Source organism: Trichomycterus rosablanca, chromosome 9, assembly GCF_030014385.1.
Source record: "Trichomycterus rosablanca isolate fTriRos1 chromosome 9, fTriRos1.hap1, whole genome shotgun sequence".
Taxonomy (NCBI): Eukaryota; Metazoa; Chordata; class Actinopteri; order Siluriformes; family Trichomycteridae; genus Trichomycterus; species Trichomycterus rosablanca.
Window position 1 is genome coordinate 9,926,639 of NC_085996.1, and position 22,721 is coordinate 9,949,359.

General features: G+C 38.4%; 1 protein-coding gene across 2 annotated transcripts in view; it reads right to left on the reverse strand.

Annotated features, from left to right (window-relative positions):
• Positions 1 to 22,721, reverse strand: part of epha7 (eph receptor A7) — a 125,552-nt gene that overhangs the window by 25,533 nt on the left and 77,298 nt on the right. The window lies entirely within an intron of this gene.

The following is a 22,721-nucleotide window of genomic DNA, read 5'->3' on the forward strand; positions in this document are numbered from 1 at the left end:
CAGGGCATTGCTCACTTGGCACTTCAATCACTCGCTCACAAGTAGGAGAAATCATCATGAGCTAGTTCCCACTTAAAATAGAAAGGGGTCCACATACTTTTGACCACTGGTTATGTTACACCTATTGCTGTCCTCAACCTCACTGAACATCCTCGGGATGAATGTGAGCATTTGATTGTAAGCTAGACCTTCTCATCCACCTTACAAATGCTTTTTTGTCTAATTGGGCACAAATTCCTACAGACATACTCTATCCTTTGGAAAGCATTTTGATATGGAGTGGAGGCTGTTAAAGCCACAAAATGAAGCTGCATCAATGCCATGTTTAATGTCTAAGCAATTGAGAGTTGGGGGCCTTGTTTAAGGGCCCAACAGTGGCAACCTGGCAGAGATGGGGCTCGAACCAGTGACCTTTCGATTACTACTCAAGTACCTTAACCACGAGGCTACAACGACTTACAGTTATCACCAAAGGCAATTTGAGCAATTGAGGGTTAAGGGCCTTGCTCAAGGGCTCAACAGTGGCAACTTGGCATTGGTGGGGCTTAAACCAGCGACCTTTCGATTACTAGTCAAGTACCTTAACCACTAGGCTACAACTGACCAGCACTTAGCAGACGCTTTAATCCAGTTATCGTGGAATACAATCTGAGCAATTGAGGGTTAAGGGCCTTGCTCAAGGGCCCAACAGTGGCAACCTGGCAGTAGTGGGGCTTGAACCAGTGACCTTTCGATTACTAGTCAAGTACCTTAACCACTAGGCTACAACTGACCAGCACTTAGCAGACGCTTTAATCCCAACAGGGCCCAACAGTGGCAACCTGGCAGTGATGGGGCTTGAACCAGTGACCTTTCGATTACTACTCAAGTACCTTAACCAAAAGCTACAACGACTTACAGTTATCGCAATGACAGTTTGAGCAATTGAGGGTTAAAGGCCTCGCTCAAGGGCCCAACAGTGGCAACTTGGTGGCAGCTGGGCTTGAACCGGCCATCGACAACCTTCTGATAACTAGTCCAGTAGCTTAACCACTGAGCTATCACTGCCCTGTACAATGCCAATTTTTTCAAGCAATATAAGGACAACAGCAGTGAAAATGTAAAAAAAAGACATCACAAAGGTGTTCCTTATTCAAGATGTGTCTAGTGTACATTGCTATTGCTAAGACCATTACTTATTAACCCACACACACACATACACACACACACACACACACATGCCTCTTCACACTCAGACTGATGAATATTCACACGCCGGCTCCTAAATGTTTATGCCTCGTAATGGAAATTTCAATTAGAGAGCAAACAGCAGAAGACGGCCTCATCCCAGCCAGAAAGAAAACGACACGTCTGACTGCCGAATGGCAATTAAGTCAATTTAATTCCAACCACGTCGGTGCCTCTCGTACCCTCAAGACGACTAAAACTCCAAAAGCCTTTTTACCTGGAACTGCCGGATTCACTCAGCGATGCTCCAATTAACCGCGAGCACTCAACAACTCGCTATGATCCTTCACCTTTCAAATCTCGCTTCTCATCTTTTACATCGCTCGCCCTTTTCCCCACTGTGATGCCTCTTGATCATCTTATTGTTATTTTATTAGGCTTTGATGTATTTTTCAAAATAATGCCACCTACTGTTGCCCTTTGAAATCGAATTGTTCTAGTTATGCTAAACATTCAGTGTGCATCAAAAACAGGAACCGCTACAGGTTTTAAAGGGGAACAAAGTGGACTGGGTGCAATGAACTAGCAAATTATAGGTCTGGAGTGCATTATAACAGCTGGTACACTGGTGGGATATATTAGACAGCAAGTGAACATTTTATCCTCAAAGTTGATGTGTTAGAAGCAGGAAAAATGAACAAGTGTAAGAATTTGAGCCAGTTTTGTGATGAAAATTGTCCAAATTGTGATGGCTAGACGACTGGGTCAGAGCATCTCCAAAACTGCAGCTCTTGTGGGGTGTTCCCGGTCTGCAGTGGTCAGTATCTATCAAAAGTGGTCCAAAGAAGGAACAGTGGTAAACTGGCAACAGAGTCATGGGCGGCCAATGCTCATTAATGCACGTGGGGAGCGAAGGCTGACACGTGTGGTCCAATCCAACATACGAGGTACTGTAGTTTAAATTCAGCACTAAATTGCTGAAGAAGTTAATGCTGGTTCTGATAGAAATGTATTGCAGTGCGTCGCAGTTGCAGGGCAGTTTTGGCAGCAAAAGGCGGACCAACACAATATTAGGAAGGTGGTCATAATGGTATGCCTCATCAGTGTATAACATATTTGTTCTTGAATAAAACTAATAGTTTTTATATTAAAATGTTACACATAGAATTACACATAGAGCTACTAAAAACAGCCATAGCACTCCAACATTACCAATAGACCAACAGAGCTCTAGCCTTAATGGTAAATAGACCATAGGCTGCAACTGATTTCTGAGCAAGCACACATCCACTTGCTTTGCAGGTTTTCTGATAAAACTATGATTCGTCCACTTCTGCACTTGCAGTAAAATATTACTCTATGCACAGTACAAAATTACTTAAATGACATCAGCCTGAGTAAACTTTGGAAAGTGCATTGTGAGTACATTGAAAGTACTGCTTATAAAAATTCACTCAAGCTGGACAAACAGAATGAAGAATAAGTAAGTGTGAGTGTGTGGGAAAAGCATTAAGAGGTAAAAGCCATGAGCATGACACCGCTGGTCCGGGTCTTTGTTCTGTACTGACCCATTGTTACCAAGAGATTGAGGATTAAATTTTCCTGCTGTGCTGATGCTAATAAAAACGACAGCGTTTGCCTCCAGACCTAACCGGTCAAAATCTGTTTTGACATGTTGTATGTAATGTAATTCAGATTGTGTATGTTCAGTAGCTGGAACACACAAGTGTTGATTCTACTGCATTCTGAATTTAGATCGACTTCACCATTCTGGTCGACTACAATAACAAAACCCTAAAGAAAAAAATCAACAAAACCATGAAAAAAATCAACAAATCCCTGAATAAAATCAACAAAACCCTGAAAAAAAATCAACAATACCCTGAAAAAAAATCAACAAAATCCTGAAAAAAAAATTAAAAACCCTACAAAAAATATACAAAAACTCTGAAAAAAAAAATCAACAAAACCCTGAAAAAAAATCAACAAAACCCTGAAAAAATAATCAACAAAACCCTACAAAACATCAACAAAACCCTGAAAAAAAAATCAACAAAACCCTACAAAACATCAACAAAACCCTGAAAAAAAAATCAACAAAACCCTACAAAACATCAACAAAAACCCTGAAAAAAAAATCAACAAAACCCTGTTGGTGTTGCTTTACTTTGAAGTGTCTGAAATCCAGTTACAGACCCCGCAGGACCCCCACTGACTAGATGATGTCTGAGTGCTATAATGACACTAACATGGTAATAACATGGTAGTGTGTGTTGTACTGGTATGAGGATATCAGGTACAGCAGTGGTTTCCAGTGAAATTTTTAAATACTGTTTTAACTTACTGGTCTATTTATTATGACCACATATCATGTTAGACTTGTAGTCTTTAAAAGCAACTCGTTCTGATTAAATACACTTTCTGGTCACAGGACTTTATATTTTTGGTTGGAGTGCTTTTCTCCATCCGGCGCTGTTTGTTAGGTGGGGGGTCCTGTGGGGGTCTTTTTTAATTGATAAATGAGATACAGGAGGGTAACAATGAGTTTAGAGCAATAGATGAGGTACAGCCAGTAACTGATAAGCAAAAACGTTCACCATTAAAATTAGATTTATTTCCCAATTCTAGTCATGATACACAATGTGCAGTGTGTATTTATTTACATAATAATCTTTATCAAAAAAAGAAAAAAAAGACATAAGTAACCAACAAAAGTATCTTAATATAAAACAGATTTTTTACATAAAGTAAAATAAAACAGAATTGATTTTTAATTGATATTATTTCTTTTGTTCATATTTTAACCCTGTGCTCTATCTAAATTCATTGTATGCAGTGAGTGTCAATTACCCGAGACATTCAGGCCCATAGCAGTGAGGTGGGGTTGCAATTTAAAATGACATTTGTACAGTTGAGAAGGTTTGTAGCTAAGTAATTGGATACTTTAGCCCTTCGCTGTTTGTCTGTCACATGATTGGCAGGTTGGCATAAAAGGCTAAAAGGCTGTCTCTTTACCGCAAAGCTGGAGGACGGAATGCAAAGCCAGGTCATTACTGAAGGTCAGACAGTTTTCCTTGTTTGCTATAAAGTACACGTGGAGACCGGTCGTTTTATACCACCGAAAGAAACAAATATCGACGCTGCTTTGTAACTCATTGTGGTAATTAGAGAAGCTTTAATGTGCATACAGAATGCTCGGCTAGCGGGCTAGCATGAATCAAAGCAGATGTGTCTTTCTGTTATGAAATAGTCTGTGGTTAGGAATATAAGTTTTTAGAAATCTAAACACATGGAAAACACACACACACACACACACACACACAAACATTCTTACTGTAAGCAAACTTGTATGTAAACAAGCTAATGCTAGTTCACATGCTATACATTTCATAGTTCTTTATTAAGCTCATGTTTAACAACAACAACAACAGAGGAACGCTAAATGTTGCTGGAATGCTTACATTTCTAAAAATTAATGTGTAGACAAAAACACAAATTATTTATAAAAAAAAGATACAAATGGCATATTAGCGACCTTCTGAAGCTTTGGTGCGCTCATGCTAATTCATTCAGAAGCTCGCTTCCATCATGTCCTGCATTAGAATACATTAGGGCTACATTATGCATGGGGATTTTTAATATCCTCGACTTTCTTCTCTATCTCTCTGTCTATGTCACCATCTCTCCTCGCCATCTCACAATTCCTACCTTTAGCAGGAGAGAAATGTCACTTCATTATAAAAACTTCATTATAAAAGTTTTATCACGTTTCCATTTTTCTCTTCTCTCTGGCTTGAAGAGTAAAGTATTAGCTCATTTCTTTCAATTAGTAAACCCATTCAAACAGAGTTTTGAACACAGCACACACACACACTGATCCCTCATACGCCCACTCTGGAGTCTATTTCTGCAGAATGCAATTACTCACGCAGGAAATGGAGAGACGTGGTTTCTAATAATGTGGGCATGAACAACGTGAGCGGCAGATTGCTCAGCAGATGCTGTAAGATATACATGCAATATTCTCTTTCACTCCAATCCATGACTGAATCAACGACCGAATCCATGACTGATTTTAATACTACTGTAATTTGATGTGTCATACACCAACAAACAGCAGTGATGTTCAAAAGCCCACTTCTGAAACAGCTGGGACATTTTGTGAAATGCAATATAAACAGGACACAGTGAGTTCTTCTGAACATTTTTTTAAAAGATAAAAGTACAAATAAAAGATGCTTTGACTGACCAACCTAATTAAAGGTAAGAAAGTGGATTGGTAACAAGTAATGACATTATGATTAAGTATAACAGGAGTTTAGTCCTTGCAAGATGGGTTGGGACTGACCACTTTGTGCCAATGAGGTTAAAAAAGAACATTTATTAACTCAAAACTGAAATAACTTAGATCTTACACCATCCACCATGCATAATATTGTAAAAAGATGAGCTCATCTCAGATGGACTGAAAGACAATGGAAACCTTTGCTGTGGTCAGGTGATTTTAGATCTTTAGACTTAGATTTTTTGGGGGAAAAATGAGCCAAAGGTCAATGTGCAAAAGTCTAAAAAGAAATAAAACAATTTTCTAACAGTTTGGGGAAGGTCTATTGCTTTTCCAGCATTTAAGTGTTTCTATGTACAAAGCAAGACCCATAAAACAAGATACTGTCAAGTTTGGTATGGAGAAACACCACAAGGCCTTCTTGTTCAGCGCCCATGTTTGACCTCAGAAAGTCCAGCAGTCTTTTCAAAAAGAGGGGGCAACCTGAACGTCCATGGTTTTGGAATGGGATGTTTAACAAGCTCATGGTCAGGTGTCCACATACTTTTGACATACTTCACACACATGCACACACCACACCCCAAATGGACTCCCTGTAAATCCTCTGTTTACTTCATGTGAACAGACGACGTGAGTCACAGCAGCGCTCATGACTCAAACCAGTCATTTTACTGGTCTCAGTCTCAGTACTGATCACAGGCATCATGTCTAGGAGAATTAGGATGCAGCTCAGAAGTGTACACTTTAAATCCTGTGGCAAAGCGGGATTAGAAAGAGACCCAAATAACAGACGCTTTTTTAGATTTAGTCCCAGCACTAGAGCCGAACGGAATCGGAACACTCAAAGGTGACAATGTTCACATACAGATACAATCATCTCAGCCCACCAGCTCATTCCATTCTCTGTGAGCAAAGCCCATGAGTGTACTTGAACTGGAAACCTTTTGAACACTAGTCCAGCACCTAAACTGCTGAGCTACCTCTGCCCTAAATAGTTTCTTTATGCCTTGATGGGGTGGCACGGTGGCTCGGTGGGTAGCACTGTCACTGTAAAGCAATTAGGTCCTGGGTTCAGTTCCCAGGTGGAGCGGGTCCTTTTTGTGTGGAGTTTGCATGTTCTCCCCGTGTCTGTGTGGGTTTCCTCCATTGGCTCCGGTTTCCTCTCACAAGTCCAAAGATGTGCAATTGAGATGAACTGAAGACACAAAATTGTCCATGACTGTGTTTGAGATTAAAAACTTGAACTGATGAATCCTATGTAACCAGTAACTACCTGTGCTGTCATGAATGTAACCAAAGTGTGTAAAATATGACGTTAAAATCCTAATAAATTAATAAATTGTGTCTTTATGATTCACATAAAATAATAATATCAGAGTACTTTATTTCCTATTGGCTTGCATTTGCATATTTCATTTATTCATTTACTGTCTGTTTTACCACCGCTTTATCCTGGTCAGGATCATGGTGGGTCTGATTCATTGGCCGAAAGGCAGGAAACACCCTGGACAGGTCGCCAGTCCATCACAGGGCAATATTAGTAACTCTAATTAACACGGACACAAAGAGAACATGCAAAGTCCACACAGAAAGGACCCTGCCATGGGAATCAAACCCATGTCTCCTTATTTGCATAATTATAATACATATTTTTTATGTAATTTCATAATGTATCTCCAGTGTCTGAGTGGGATGCTGTGGGTAATCTGATTTCCTCTCACTTTCCCAAAACAGGTTAGGTGAAATGGCTACTCTTGATTGTTCTGGGGTTTGAGAGAGTAAGTAAGTGAATGGGTGATGGATTGGCGTCCAGTTTGCAATGTATTCCTTTCATGCCATGTCACAAAACTTTAAATGACATTATAGAACATGCCACATTTACAAAGCTGCTGTATGCATTTTGACCCATAATGTTTACTGACTTTTAATCTCTTAAATGCATTATTTTGGACATAGTAACATGTGTTCTAGTTATTCAGTCAAAGAGAAGGAACAGTTACAAGACATTACATACAGTAATCAACTGTATTTAAGTTTCATTTACATTAAAAATATATAGTTTATATACACCGATCAGCCATAACATTAAAACCACCTGGTTTCTACACACACTGTCCATTTTATTAGCTCCAGTCACCATATAGAAGCACTTACTGACTGTAGTCCATCTGTTTCTTTACATTCTTTTTTAGCCTGCTTTCACCCTGTTCTTCAATGGTCAGGACCCCCACAGAGTAGGTAAAATTTCTCAGCACTGCAGTGACACTGACATGGTGGTGGTGTGTTAGTGTGTGTTGTGATGGCATGAGTGGATCAGACACAGCAGCACTGTCCACTCCGTGTCCACTCACTGTCCACTCTATTAGACACGCCTACCTTGTTGGTCCATCTTGTAGATGTAAAGTCAGTGACGATCGCTCATCTATTGCTGCTGTTTGAGTTGGTCATCTTCTAGACCTTGATCAGTGGTCACAGGACGCTGCCCACGAGGCGCTGTTGGCTGGATATTTTTGGTTGGTGGACTATTCTCAGTGCAGCAGGGACAGTGAGGTGTTTAAAAACTCCTTCAGCGCTGCTGTGTCTGATCCACTCATACTAGCACAACACACGCTAACACACCGACTGTGGCCTAACCGACTGTCTGCGAGTCGCCATCGGACGTCACCTGGAATCCTTAGGTCACAAACCATTGAGACTGTGTCTGTTTACCGTGGCAGGTGTAAGCCAAAACAAAATCAAAAAGTATGTCATAATAACTTAATTAAAATTAATCTAAATGAGCATCATGAAAACCCTAGTAAAGTTAAACTAAAGTTAGGACTTCTAAACATCAGGTCACTTGCATGCAAAACAGTAATTGTAAATGAAATAATTACAGATAATTGTCTTAGTGCCCTGTGTTTAACCGAGACCTGGGCTAGACCTGATGAGTATCTAGGTTTAAATGAAGCATCTCCTCCGGGTTACAGTTATGAACATAAGCCACGTCTTAGCGGTCGTGGTGGAGGAATAGCCGCAATTTATGATAAAGACATAGGTCTTACTGTAAAATCATCTCCCATAACAAACTCGTTTGAAGTTCTTATCTCTGACATAACCAATAAATGTTCATCTGATAAAAATAGTATGTTTAAACTGGTTACTGTTTATCGACCCCCTGGTCCTTACTCAGAATTTCTTAACGAATTTGCCGATTTTCTTTCTAAATTAGTTTTATCAACTAAGAAAGCTTTAATTGTTGGTGACTTTAATATTCATTATGAGGATAAGTGTAATCCACTCAAAATTGCGTTTGACTCTATTTTAGAATCCTTAGGCATCACCCAAAATGTAACAGGACCCACTCACCGCTGTAAACATACCTTAGATTTAATACTTACTTATGGTATAAACATAGACAACCTGGAAATTATACCACAGAATGACTTAATCTCTGATCACTCTCTACTAATTTATGAAGTGTCCCTGTCCAATAATATACAGCAACCAAATCGTTTTAAATATAAGCGCACTATTACATCTGCAACTGCAGCAGCGTTCATAAACTGCCTACCAGAATTACCAAATATATCAGCATCAGAACCTAAAGAACTAGATCAGGCAACTCAAAACCTAGAGACCGTACTGCGCACAACCTTAGATAACGTAGCCCCACTCAAAACTAAACTGATTAGGGAGAAAAAACTTGCTCCTTGGTACAATGACCACACATGCGCACTTAAACAAGCAGCACGAAAATTAGAACGCAAGTGGCGTCACACTACACTAGAAGTGTATAAGATTGCTTGGAAAGATGCTCTAACTGAGTATAAACATGCACTTATAAAAGCTAAATCTTTATATTATTCATCCCTAATAGAGAAAAATAAAAACAATCCCAGATTCCTTTTTGAGACAGTGTCCAAATTAACTAAAAACGTTAATGAAACTGAATCTAATATACCGCCTGACTGTACCAGCCATGATTTTTTAAAATTCTTTAATGACAAGATAGAAAAAATACGACTTCAGAGTCAGAGTGTGTCACTTGCCAATGTTAAGTATGGACTCACTCCGAGCAGCATTGGTGATAACAGTGGTGATAATAGTAACGAGTTAATCCAACTAAATTCCTTTAATCCAATCTCCCAAAATGAACTAACTGTGTTGATTAAATCATCGAAGTCATCATCGTGTATACTCGATCCTGTTCCAACTCGTTTACTTAAAGATTTACTCCCAGCTATTGTAGAGCCCCTGCTTACATTAATCAATGCATCCCTTAGCCTTGGATATGTACCTAAATTGTTTAAAAGTGCTGTTATTAAACCCCTGATTAAAAAACCTAATCTTGATCCACATGTACTAGCTAATTATAGGCCAATTTCAAACCTTCCTTTTGTCTCAAAGATATTAGAAAAAGTCGTTTCCAAACAGCTATGTTCTTATTTGAATGAAAATTGTATTCATGAAAAATTTCAATCAGGATTTAGACCCAACCATAGTACCGAAACCGCATTAATTAGAGTAGTTAACGAGTTGTTAATGTCTTCTGATAATGGATGTGTCTCTTTTCTTGTTCTATTAGATCTTAGTGCAGCGTTTGATACGGTCGATCATAACATTTTACTGGAGAGGCTAGAAAATACAGTAGGTGTTAAAGGACTCGCACTCTCTTGGTTTAAATCATATCTGACTGACCGCTCTCAATTCGTTTATGTAAATAATAAATGCTCGGAAACTACAAAAGTAAAGTATGGTGTTCCACAGGGGTCGGTACTGGGACCGCTATTATTTACACTCTATATGCTTCCACTAGGTGAAATTATTCATAAACATGGCATAAACTTTCACTGCTATGCAGATGACACACAGCTGTATATATCAGCCAAACCAAATGATACTGACACAATCAGTAAGATAGAAGATTGTGTAAACGACATAAAAAACTGGATGTCGTGTAATTTTCTTTTACTTAATTCAGATAAAACAGAGGTTTTACTTGTTGGCTCTAAAGCTGCAAGAGACAAATTGTCTAACCTGGTGCTAAACTTAAACACGTTCTCTGTTACTCCCAGCCCAGATGTAAAAAACTTAGGTGTCACAATAGATTCAGATCTCTCATTTGATACACACGTTAATAATACTACTAGAGTTGCTTTCTATCATTTGCGTAACATTTCTAAAATAAGAAATATACTATCTGTTAATGACGCCGAAAAACTGATCCATGCGTTTATAACTTCTCGGTTAGATTATTGTAATGCTCTTCTAACTGGATGCTCTGGTAGATCCTTAAACAAACTCCAGTTAGTTCAAAATGCAGCAGCTCGAGTGCTAACTAGAACTAAAAAATTTGACCATATTACTCCTGTTCTATCATCTCTACACTGGCTGCCAGTTAAATTTCGCATTGATTACAAAATACTTTTACTAACTTATAAAGCGCTACATGGTCTGGCTCCACAGTATCTGAGTGAACTTATTAATCACTACAGCCCAGCGCGTCCACTTCGTTCACAAGATGCAGGGTTACTTATAGTTCCTAAAATTAAAAAGATCACGGCTGGTGGAAGAGCGTTTTCCTACAAAGCTCCACAACTCTGGAATAATCTTCCTGCCTCTATTCGGGATTCGGACACAGTCTCAATGTTTAAGTCTAGACTGAAAACATATTTATTTTCTCAGGCTTTTGATTAGTATAGACAAAGGCGCAGAGCTTGGGGGTTCTTGGTCATAGAAACTTGTGGTGATCAGGGATGTTGGGTTGCTGTCGTTCTGCCTCTCTTGTCCGATCACTCAGGTTTGGTGACGGTGGGGAGATGGGCGCTGATGTCCTGTGAAAGCCTTCATGACCTTGTTACCTGCTTGCTCTCCCTTTTAGTTATGCTGTAATAATTAGGGCTGCCGGAGTCTAAAACTCTCTGTAAAACTGTTTGTCAACTAGCATTGTACATTATTAACTACATTCTCTGTTGTTTTACCCCGAGGGCATTCTGATGGAAACCTGTTTACCCGCCGAGGTTAAGGATTGAAGTCGAGACTGCCGGGACAACGATGCTGCTCCTGTCAGATGTGACTGGTCTGGAGTAATTGCAACGACAAGAAATCACTACAGACTTTATTGAAGACTAGAGTGGATAACAACTCTATTATTATTTAATTGTTTATTTATCTATTTATTACCAGTTATGACTTTTAGATCATTTAATTCTGTGTTTGTATGATTTGTGTAAATCGTGTATTTATTTAAAGTATCCTCCAGGCCACCCATGAAGGATGGGCCCTGCTGAGTCTGGTTCCTCTCAAGGTTTCTTCCTGTAATTTTCAGGGAGTTTTTCCTTGCCACAGTCGCCCTCGGCTTGCTCAACAGGGGTTTTTGTATCTGTTGGTCCTGGATTTTGTAAAGTTGCTTTGAGACAATGTCTATTGTAAAAAGCGCTATATAAATAAAGTTGACTTGACTTGACTTGACCACCACCATGTCAGTGTCACTGCAGTGCTGAGAATGATCCAACACCCAAATAATACCTGCTCTGTGGTGGTCCTGTGGGGGGCCTGACCATTGAAGAACAGCATGAAAGGGAGCTAACAAAGCATGCAGAGAAACAGACGGACTACAGTCAGTAATTGTAGAACTACAAAGTGCTTCTATGTGGTAAGTGGAGCTGATAAAATGGACAGTAAGTGTAGAAACAAGGAGGTGGTTTTAATGTTATGGCTGATCGGTGTAGTTTCTAATATTAACAATAATCATTGTTTGTTCAAACTGCTCTGAGCAGCTGATACCGACTTTATGAAGTCTTCGAAGCGTTATACATGGTTATTACCTCTTATTTTACTCAAACACAGCAAACTTTTTTATTTTTATTACTAAAGACATGCAAGATGTATTTTGTCTTCATGACAAATTTGACAAGTTAGTTTTTGAAAGTTGACTCCTCAGGTTTCCTTAGTCAAATCAATGCAGCACTTTAAGTAAGACACAGTTTTCCTTTTCTTTTCTTCTTTTTTTCTTTCAAAAGGTAATATACAAACAAGTAAGTAAAGTGAATTTAAATGACAGTGATGGAAAATCATCTGCGTGTTTGTAGAGATAAAGATGGAGGAAACTGTATTTCCCAGCAGATCGGAGAGCGCCTCAGTGCATATTAAATCAAAATGCAGAACACACTTACGTTATTGCATTGGAACATTTCGCCCATGTGGAATAAACTCCTGCTCTACAAGCTATGACTGAACCATTGAAGCGATTTCATCAGAACCCACCGCCGCCGAGTTCACGCTAATCAAAACGTAATAACACATTCATCATGTAAACATATTCATCCTGACATTTTATAATATCGTGCAGCACTTAAAATGCACTACAGTCTAGGTTTGTTCTCTACATCTAACCTTCATGTTCTATTTAGCAAGATTATTAAATTAAACAAAAGAATGTATTAAACATGTACACGTACTGAAAGTGGAATAATGCGAAAATTATTTTTCTAACATGAATCTTACGACAAGTACTTAATAAAATACAGTTTAACCAAGATTTCTATTCAGAAGAACAAGTCAAACCTGGTTTGACATGAGAAGTTCAAGTGGGGCTACACAATTCATTAGGTTTAGATTATGATCATTGATTTTCATTGCTTTTTTGTATAGTTAATTAGGGTTTTCAATTACTGAATATCAGATTAATCAGAATTTAAGTGCTATATATGACCAACTGATTTCCGTCCATGTTGCAATTTCTCCAAAACAAAGACTGAACACATACTGCTGAGCACACTATAAGACACGCCAAGACTCGTCTTCAGTAAGGAAAGAGAGACGTCTTTCATGTCAGACAGATGATGTGGCATTTATCACTGTTTATACACCTACGAAATACTTTATCAACCCTCACAGCAGACATCCTAATACACCCAAACATACACACCCATGTGGTAGAAGGTTTGGCTACTATGTATTAAAGTAATTCATTAATTTATTAACTTTAATACATTTATAATAGAGAATTAACAACGGATCATTTGGCAGGAAAATATATCAAAAGATTTTGTTTGCAATTAATAGGTTGTATCAGCTATAAATAAGGGCCTAACAAATTCACGGCCGTGAAAATCGTGTTACGGACTGTGAAATAAATGTACATACGGAAATTAATTTAGCCATCGGTTAGTCAAAATGTCCAAGATGTCAAAGTGTAAAGCAGCTAAAAACACTCTTACCAATCGATTCTGTGGACGCAGAGAGAGATGTGTTAACACTGATGAGAATTTTCATCTTTGAGATTGTTGCTGGATGTTCTAGGTTTACATTCAACTATTAAGGTAGCTGTGCTGTGTATTGTAACTTCTATTTATTCTTTTTTTTTTTTAAATCTGTGAAATCTGTGCTTTTTGAAAAACAAGGTCCATTAAATTAAGCACATTTTTATTTTAATTTAGTAGGGCCCTCGCTATAAAAGACATAAAATAAAGCTACATCATTTCTAGAAGTGAAATTTCAAAACAGCATGTGGCAACTACCAGAGTTCCAAAGAGCACAAATTGTGGGCATGGATGGGTGGAACTTCCCATGACAGTTACTAAATGACCCATTTGTACAGCCTTACAATAAACACAGAGCTGAATAAGCAGCTCTATGATCATGCCTCAACAAAACTTGTACTTTATAAGGTTCAAAAAGCTAAATTTGTGGCAGAGCTGCAGTTTAGAAGCCTTTTGAATCAAAGTATGATACATATTGATGGACAGTGTTAGTTCAGAGTTTAAGGTACTGGACTAGTAAAGAGAAGGTTGCCAGTTCAAGCCCCACCATTGCTAAGTTGCCTTGTTAGGCTTGAAATGTATTCCGTCTCAATTGTGAGTTGCTTAGGATAAAAGTATCAGCTAAATGCAGATGTAAATGTATTACATGTTGTAAGAAACCCCTAAACTGGACACCTGACAGATAAAAAGAATAATAATACATTCAGATAAATCAATCTTCACCTTATTTCCTACACCTGGTTGAATCGGTGCTTGACAGCTGTCTTTAACACACAGCTTTTGCTGCTTGTATCTGCTTTTATTTACACATGAACCAACCTGATACTTACCGAGCAATTGTACCAGGTCTCAACCTTGTAATTTGCCATGTCAGGTTACTCAGCATTCAGCTGTGTGGTACACCTACCTAGTAAATTACTGTTTAATACCTTAAAAAAAAGTGCATGTGTGACAAAGCCTAAATAGTCCCAGGCACCGCAGACATAACAAACCTTATTAAACATAAACACGAGCTACAGCAGCAAAAACAAGTTCAGACTCAAACGAAGAAGAACTTTGATCCTCTGTACTGAAGTGAGTAACTGTAGGGCAGGGTGTGTGTCCCAGATCTTGGCAATGGTCTAATGACTAACGCTAATCCCTAATCCCGCTTCAGATATGCATTCGATTTCACCAGCTGTTAAGGTCCAGTTTGCGCAAGTTTCTCCCCTGAGTCACACGTTCGTGTTTGCTAATTTACGATCGCTCACGCGCATTTGTCAGCAGCCTATCATTATCACGTCTCATCTAAGCCTGACGTCGTCTTTTCAGACGCGGTACTACAGACTTCACTTAGGCTTAGACTCAGCACTATATCAGACACCAGCACTTATGCTGATATATTAATCCCCTGGAAAGAATTCGAACCCTCCAGGATGTTTCAGACTGAACTATATTACCAAATATGTAATGTATTTGTAATTACCATGAACATATCTTATTTATTTATTAGGATTTTAATGTCATGTTTTACACACTTTGGTTACATTCATGACAGGACAGGTAGTTTCTGGTCACTCAAGATTCATCAGTTCAAGTTTTTTAACATTAAACACAGTCATGGACAATTTTGTATCTCCAATTCACCTCACTCAGTGTCTGTGGGAGGAAACCCACACAGATATGGGGAGAACATGCAGAAAGGACTCGGACCGCTCCACCTGGGAATCGAACCCAGGACCTTCTTGCTGTCAGGTGACAGTGCCACACCATGAACATAATACTGTTATCTTATATGGATAAAAAAAAAAAAGAAATATACATACACAAAAATGCAGACGGTCAGTTTGCCTAAGTCTAGACTAAGTCTGGAGTGTTCCTTTAAAACAAACAGTAGTGCTTCAGCCGGCCGGTGAGTTGACGTTCCTGTAGCTAATGATAAAGCACTGCAGATACAGAGCGCTTTGTTCTGCTAGCTTAAGGAAACATCAGTTGATGGTGATGAATGGACGTTCGCAGAGGGTGCAGAAGTTTCCGACAGCAAAACAAAATGAAAGCCTCGTCCCTGTGTCTTTCGGGACCTTTCCAGCCTGTTGTGCAGGGTGGATGTAGTGGATCATAACATTCTTAAATCTGCTTTTATCAGAGCATCAACGAATCTTTTATGGAGCGTCAGATAAAAGCATCATTAAACTTTGTACAGAATGATCATTTTTTATTATGATTATTAAATGAATTTATTTTATTGAATGTATAAATAAATAAAGTTTATTTTAACTTGGTAATTTAGCAGACAGTGCATTCTGACCTCCATACGTCTCTCCAAATATTCACATCTTGAACAGTTACATAAGCATTACCACAGTTATTATTTGAAGGATCTGTTTTTTCACTCCTGACTTTTCTGTCTTTAATGATTCGGTTCTAGCTTTTAAAAGTTTCATAAAAAAGAAACCTTACTTGGATCACTGTGAAGGATTTTAAAGTTTTTACTATAATTTGAGCCTCTGTTTTATTAGCTGGGTGATAAAGAACCTTCCCATTTTAAAGAACCTCCACTAATGTGCTACAGATGGGACTTTACTACATTTACAGAATGAATGATGTGCTTTAGACATCTATTAACTTTGAATATTGACAAGTTAAACCTAATACAGATTTGTAAATGTTTTGCTTTCACAGCTGCGCTATTCTCTACATGTGCTGAGTTAATTTTAACTAGAGAACTGCATGTTAGTAGGACAAAATTAAAGAACATTTGGATCAGCCTAATAAGGATTGCAAGTTAGTTAGAGACAATAAAATAACATTTGGCTGCAAACTGTACCTGTCCATTAGCAATTTGCTAATCAGTGAGTCAACCAAACTGCAGTTAATCAGAGAAATATAAATACAAAAATAACTAAAAAATCAACATATTAATCTCTCCATCGATCCATCCATCCATACATGATTTAATACTTCAGTTAACAAATGAATACCCTGTTAATCCCATAAACACCCATACATCTATTAAACAGTCCATTAAACAATTAACATAATGACAAACAGCCAATAAAACACATAAAAATGACTCCAAGATGTACAGAGCCCGTTTATAAATTAACCCGTAGGCTTCTATTGATCCATTTTATCCATAAGTCCACCAGTATTTATAAGTACAGTCTCCTAGACTTCATTCAAATTGGCAGAATGATGGGATTCTAGACTCGCTATATGACCTCACTTTGCTCCCCTGGTTTCCGAGGATGAGCTAAGCGGCATGAGAAACGCCGGATTATCGCCTCTCTGTCCTCTCTGTGGCCCCAAAGTGAGACTGTGAACCGGCTCAGTCGATGAGTGATTGCTGGACAAAGCTCTCCCTCACAGGTCTACACTCACTTTCATGTCCCCACTCAAGGTTCAGCCAAAAGCATGAGGGCATTGACTGTGCCAGTCTGTCTTTCTGTGAGTCGCATAACTAACCCTGGAACCAGAGAGACACACTGAGATGGCAGAACAGTATAGCGGCCATATATTTTATTCTGTATTTCTATCCTGCTATGCTTCATCTGTATTTTACAGTGCAAGTTCAGAAGACAGGTCAGACCCTTGATGCTGTGCGAGCAGCTCAGCTCCACAGAGTGAACAGAACAGCTGGGAGAGACCTGTTTTTCCCAGGACGTCCATTCCATAATCCCCTCTCGCTGTTATTTTATGCAATGAAAATCACAACAATAAGGAGGCTTAAACAGAACATGTGTGAAGCTCCCTGGTGGATGAACTGACTTGCTCAATATTGGGTCAGCTTAGTCCTCTGTGTTTGAGGATAAATATGTAAAAGTGAGGTAAAGCGAGGATAAGATCTATGTGTGCCAGGAACATTAAATAGCTTACAGCCTCCCAATCTCCATAAATAACAGTTGTACAGAAAATTCAGTGACTTTTAACATTTATTTTATGTTTTCTTATATAAATTCTTATATGTAACCTTTAACGAGCCAGTTTATCAAATGTCTTTGTCAAATGAATTATTTGAAACTACAAATGTCCAGTGGCAACAACAACTCATCGAAGCAACATCAGCACATGAATGGTTTATCAAAAGCTTTAAGGATTGAGTTTTCATAGCTACGCAGCTGCACATAATCCTAAATTCAAATTGTGCAATGTCAATCAACAACTGGATGCAACTTTGAAAAGCATCAGAAACCTGTTTTCTGAAGTCAAGAATCACACTTTACCATCTCCAAGTCTGGCTGACAGATCTCGGCTTGATGAATGTGTACATACATATACGTTTTACAACGCACAATAGGCATCTATAAGCTGCCTTTGTGGGTCCAGTGTAGTACTAAACAAGCTACAGATGCCACATTTGCCTGATCAGTTTCATTTGGAAATTTCACCGACTGTCTGGTGGTGCCAGTAAACCAAAATATACCCTAAACTCTTAAACTGCTTACTGTCAGTGTCAGGACTGAACTAAAAGAAAAGTGGGCCAAACTCAACACTAGAAACCATAGTTAATATGTGAACCCAGTACACTGGACCTGTGCTGCAGCAACACTAACAATGTATCTGTTTTGTTCCTGACTTCTAACACATGTGGGATTCCACCTGGTACACAACACTGTGATTTGATTGGGTACTTAAAATGGTCCCAAACCTACAATGTAGGATAGTGTCCAATGGTCTAGTAGCCAGTTCAGGTTTTATTCCAGCCCTGTGCTTAGTGTTTCTAGAACCAGCCCTTGGTGTAAAGCTTCTCTGAGTATAAAGGCGAGATAATAAATATACACGAGATAAAAAATGTATATAATGTACATTTAATTTTGATTGACCCGTTTTAAAACCCTCTATGACACATCTTTCAAACAAGTGTTTAAAGAGCTATGAAATATTCACAAGGACACCAAGGTTTCCATCATCACTCTGTCCTTCTACCATTATTGCATTATAATTCTGCTCCATATTCATGCCGGTGTTCGTACGGCAATCAGGAGACAATAAAGGTACATTTAGCGGTCATCACCTCTAATGGACTAGATAATGCGTCTGCGTTTCGGCTTCAAACACCAGATATCTCTGGAGCTGAAAAGCTTAGCAATTATTTCTCCACTAAATCCACTTCGCACGATTGGCTTTTGACTCGACGTAGAACCTGAGAAACCGTAATCCAAAACGGATAGGTTGTTAGGGTCATAAAAACTGAAATAAATTTAAAGCATATATTGATGTACAGTTCTGCCAGTTTTGCAGTCAAAAGCTAACGTCCATGTGAAAGTGATGCCTGTGATGCTAGTGTTGGAATTTCAATACTTTGTGCAACAAAATTTTTTTTTTTATGTTTATGGTTTCAAAATTTACACATATGATAAATTATAGATTTCAGGATGTTCTGTGTTGTCCTTTACTTTTGTATCATGGCCTCCTAATACCACTCCAGTGACTATGAGCGATTATGATTGAGAGATTATAATTATAGCTAGAGACTTCGCTGTCAATATAAAAGTAATAGTATAGCTTGGTACTCTTGGTACTTGGTTCCTTCTACCTTCATTTGCTGAGAGGAACATACAAGAACCATCAAAACAGGTTAAAATAAAGATGGATAAGAAGCTGCTAACATGTGTGACACTGTTCACAGTCAAGCAAGTTTTAAAGAAAGCAGGAGCAGGATCTTCTTTCTTGCACAGCAGCCTTAAAGTCCATGTTGATGTAAAGCTTGTTTGATTATGAACAATGTCTCATGTTTCAGCTTCTAATAAATGCAGACACAATTTGGACAAATTTCCTCCCCATTTGGTTTCCCCCTTGACCCTGGCAAAATACTACTGTTCCATGTCCTTTTTAATAGGTGCAGTCAAACTATTTCTGTTTGTATGGGCACTTAAAAGTTAACAGTAGCAGTCAATTATAATTATTAATAAGGAGATAAATGGCCATGCTACAAACTTAAATTACATTATATAACGTTTAAACAACCAAATAAATGATGTAAGCTGGAAGATATTTTTAATCAAGCAGATTAAATACATGAATTTAGTCTTTCAATCACAAAAAGGAACAATGACAAAAACCATTTAAAAGACAAGATTGCTGTGACACACAGTACATATCCCAGAAGTGTATGTAAACATTTGACTTCAGCTGCATTAGTTCTGTTTGTTCTGGAGTTTAAAGCACTCAGAAGACAGGGGGGAAATAGTGTATGGCAAATACCACAGGCCAGTAATTATGAAGGTTCACTTTGTAAAATTGCTCCATTAAAGGAATCCTAATTTAGGATCAAAGCCGAACGTTTCAGCACGGCAGGTTATTGCTCATTCCTTAAAATGACAAAAGGCACGGCGCAGTGGGGAAAAACAAGCCCTGGTGAACCCAGCATGGAAGACGGATTGCTCTTGCTGGTGGAAAGTATTGCAGTGTGTATGCGCGTATGTCTGAGTGTGTGTGTGTGTGCCCCTCGGGTGGCCTTTTGAAGTCAGCGGGCTGATTAAGGTCGGGAGCCAGATCCACCAACCCCAATTTTTCCTTTATTTGATTATCTTAACATGTAAACCCTTCCTTTCAACCTTTATTTGTTCACCTTGTTCCCTAAAAAAGAGCTACTAAGTTGTACCCCTCAGGGTAGCAAGACCAGTCAGGGGCAGTAACCTCATAGTATTTAATACCTTTAAGATGACACAGAGGATAAAGTGTACTTTTAAGGCTCATTTAGAGTAAATAATTGGGCCTAGAGGACTTATCTGAAGCCACGTTTAGAATAATATTTGTACCATGGGGAACAATAATGTGCCTGTGTTGGTGTTATTACAGTTGCTTTATTACATTTATTTTGATTTTTAAACAGTTTTGAAGTTGAAATGGATCTTGGTGCAGTTTACTAAGGTACATTAATACATAATCTCACCTTAAGAGCCACCGTTGTGTCGATATATATTTTTACTTGGATATAGTTTAATATTAGTATAATGGTATAATGACCATATATACATATTTCTATGTGAGAATGCTATATACTACGTAGAACTGTGCAAAAGTCTTAAGCCACCATTAGATTTGTTGTTTTAGCAATATCATAATGACCATATATGCAAAGGTTTTAAGCCACCATGAGATTTGTTGTTTTAGCAATGATATAATGACCATTTATGCAAAACTTTTAAGCCATATATACAATGTTCTTAAGCCAATATTATAGATTTGTTGTTTTAGCAATGGTATAATGACCATATAAAACAGCCAGAAAATATTGTATGCAGTTTTAAAAGAGCTTCTATAAGCTGAAGTACCAAGTATTATACTTGAGTAATAGCAGTAACCTGGCTTGTTTGAACCGAAATAGAATGGAACCCAAAATAATGTCATTTCTAACACCAGTATTGGTCCATCTATTACACCAGGTTTGCTGTATTTTCTATAATATACCAGAAGATTACCTCAGAAAACTTTAGGACAGTCTCCCCAAGTGATATCCCCTGTACTTTCTGTTTGAATCTTTATAAAGAGACCAAATAAATGAATATGGGTGGTCATTAAAACTTTGCTGAACCAACAAAGCCAGTGGAGGCCTAAGACTTTTACACAATACTGTACTGTAGAAACAGAGAAAAAAAACAAAAAAACTATATAGAGCATTGCTGAAATCCTTCTCATGGAAAACTTGGGTCTAACTGGAACTCAATGTTTCTGGCTTTTCTTAATTGCATTGTGTTTTTAGTGGCCAGTCTGTTGCAGTTAAATAAATCCCAGCATTGAAAAAGAAGCTTCTCATTGTTTATTGGCTTGAATGGCTCAGCATTACCACAGAGCTGCAGCCATGCCCACCTATAACCCCCTAACTATTTCAGCTCAGGACAATGAGAGCACACTGTGTAGGCGCCCTGGAGGACGTACCTACGGGGTTCAACGGAAGACCACCATCAATGTCACTTTTACACACTGACAGCAAATTCCAACAAAAGACACAGAGCACAGTTCAAGCCAAATGAATGGAATCACCAACCAGGTGCTGGCGTTCTGTGTGGGGTATCAGATATTCAGGGTTTACTGTAATTGGGGACAGAAGGGCGGTTCGCTCTTGGGGTGTCGAGCTTTTAAATAAAGCTCGTTCCCAATTACACAGCGAGCAAAAGCAGCTTTGGTCCCGCTTTGTGTTTTTGAGGAGCCCAAATCCGCCCTGTCAGCACTTAATTGGCGGATGCAGGTTGATTGTAATGTTAATGGTGGTGGTTTCACACGGTTTGTTGAAACACTTTTAGTTTGCTGAAGGTAAAAATCACAATAGACCTTCACTCATTTTACAAACACCTTTTTTAGGGCAGATCTTGGCTTGATACAATTTCCCATAATGCGTCTGACTGGGACTGGTCGGTAATGCATTACTATAATAAACATATTAGTATAGCAAAGATTTTTGTGTTACCTGTAGACAGTGGGAAAATATAGTAAATAAATAATATTGCTATTGCTGTAGAAACATTTGAACAATAAACAATTTTACAATATATAGCTTAGCTGATGTTTGCTGTTAAAATGTCATTAAAACAGTTAATGGTGATATTGGGTGTTTAGTGACTTATACTACCTTCTATACTTTTTGGGGGGATATATTTAAAAAATTGCTTATCTTTTATAATGTTAATCTTCTTCAGGTGTTATCAAAGAAAAATCTGTGAAATACAAGCCTGCACTCGCTTGCTATATCAGCTTTTGGCTTGAGAGAACAGGAACCAATCTTTTGGTTTACTGTCACCAGTTCCAGTACCAAAGTTTAGTTCTCATTGCTTTAATTTACTCTTAGTTACATTTTAGTTTGTCCACCAAATGGTTTAGTTTAAGTACCAAAGGTTTTGATTTGAGGACTAACTGTGGTTCCAGTACTTGCGGTTTCAGTTGCAGAACCAAAGGTTTTGATTTGAGAACTGTGGTTCCAGTACTTGTGCTATCAGTTGCAGAACCAAAGGTTTTGAATTGAGAACTGTGGTTCCAGTACTTTTGGTTTCAGTTGCAGAGCCAAAGGTTTTGATTTGAGAACTGTGGTTCCAGTACTCGTGGTA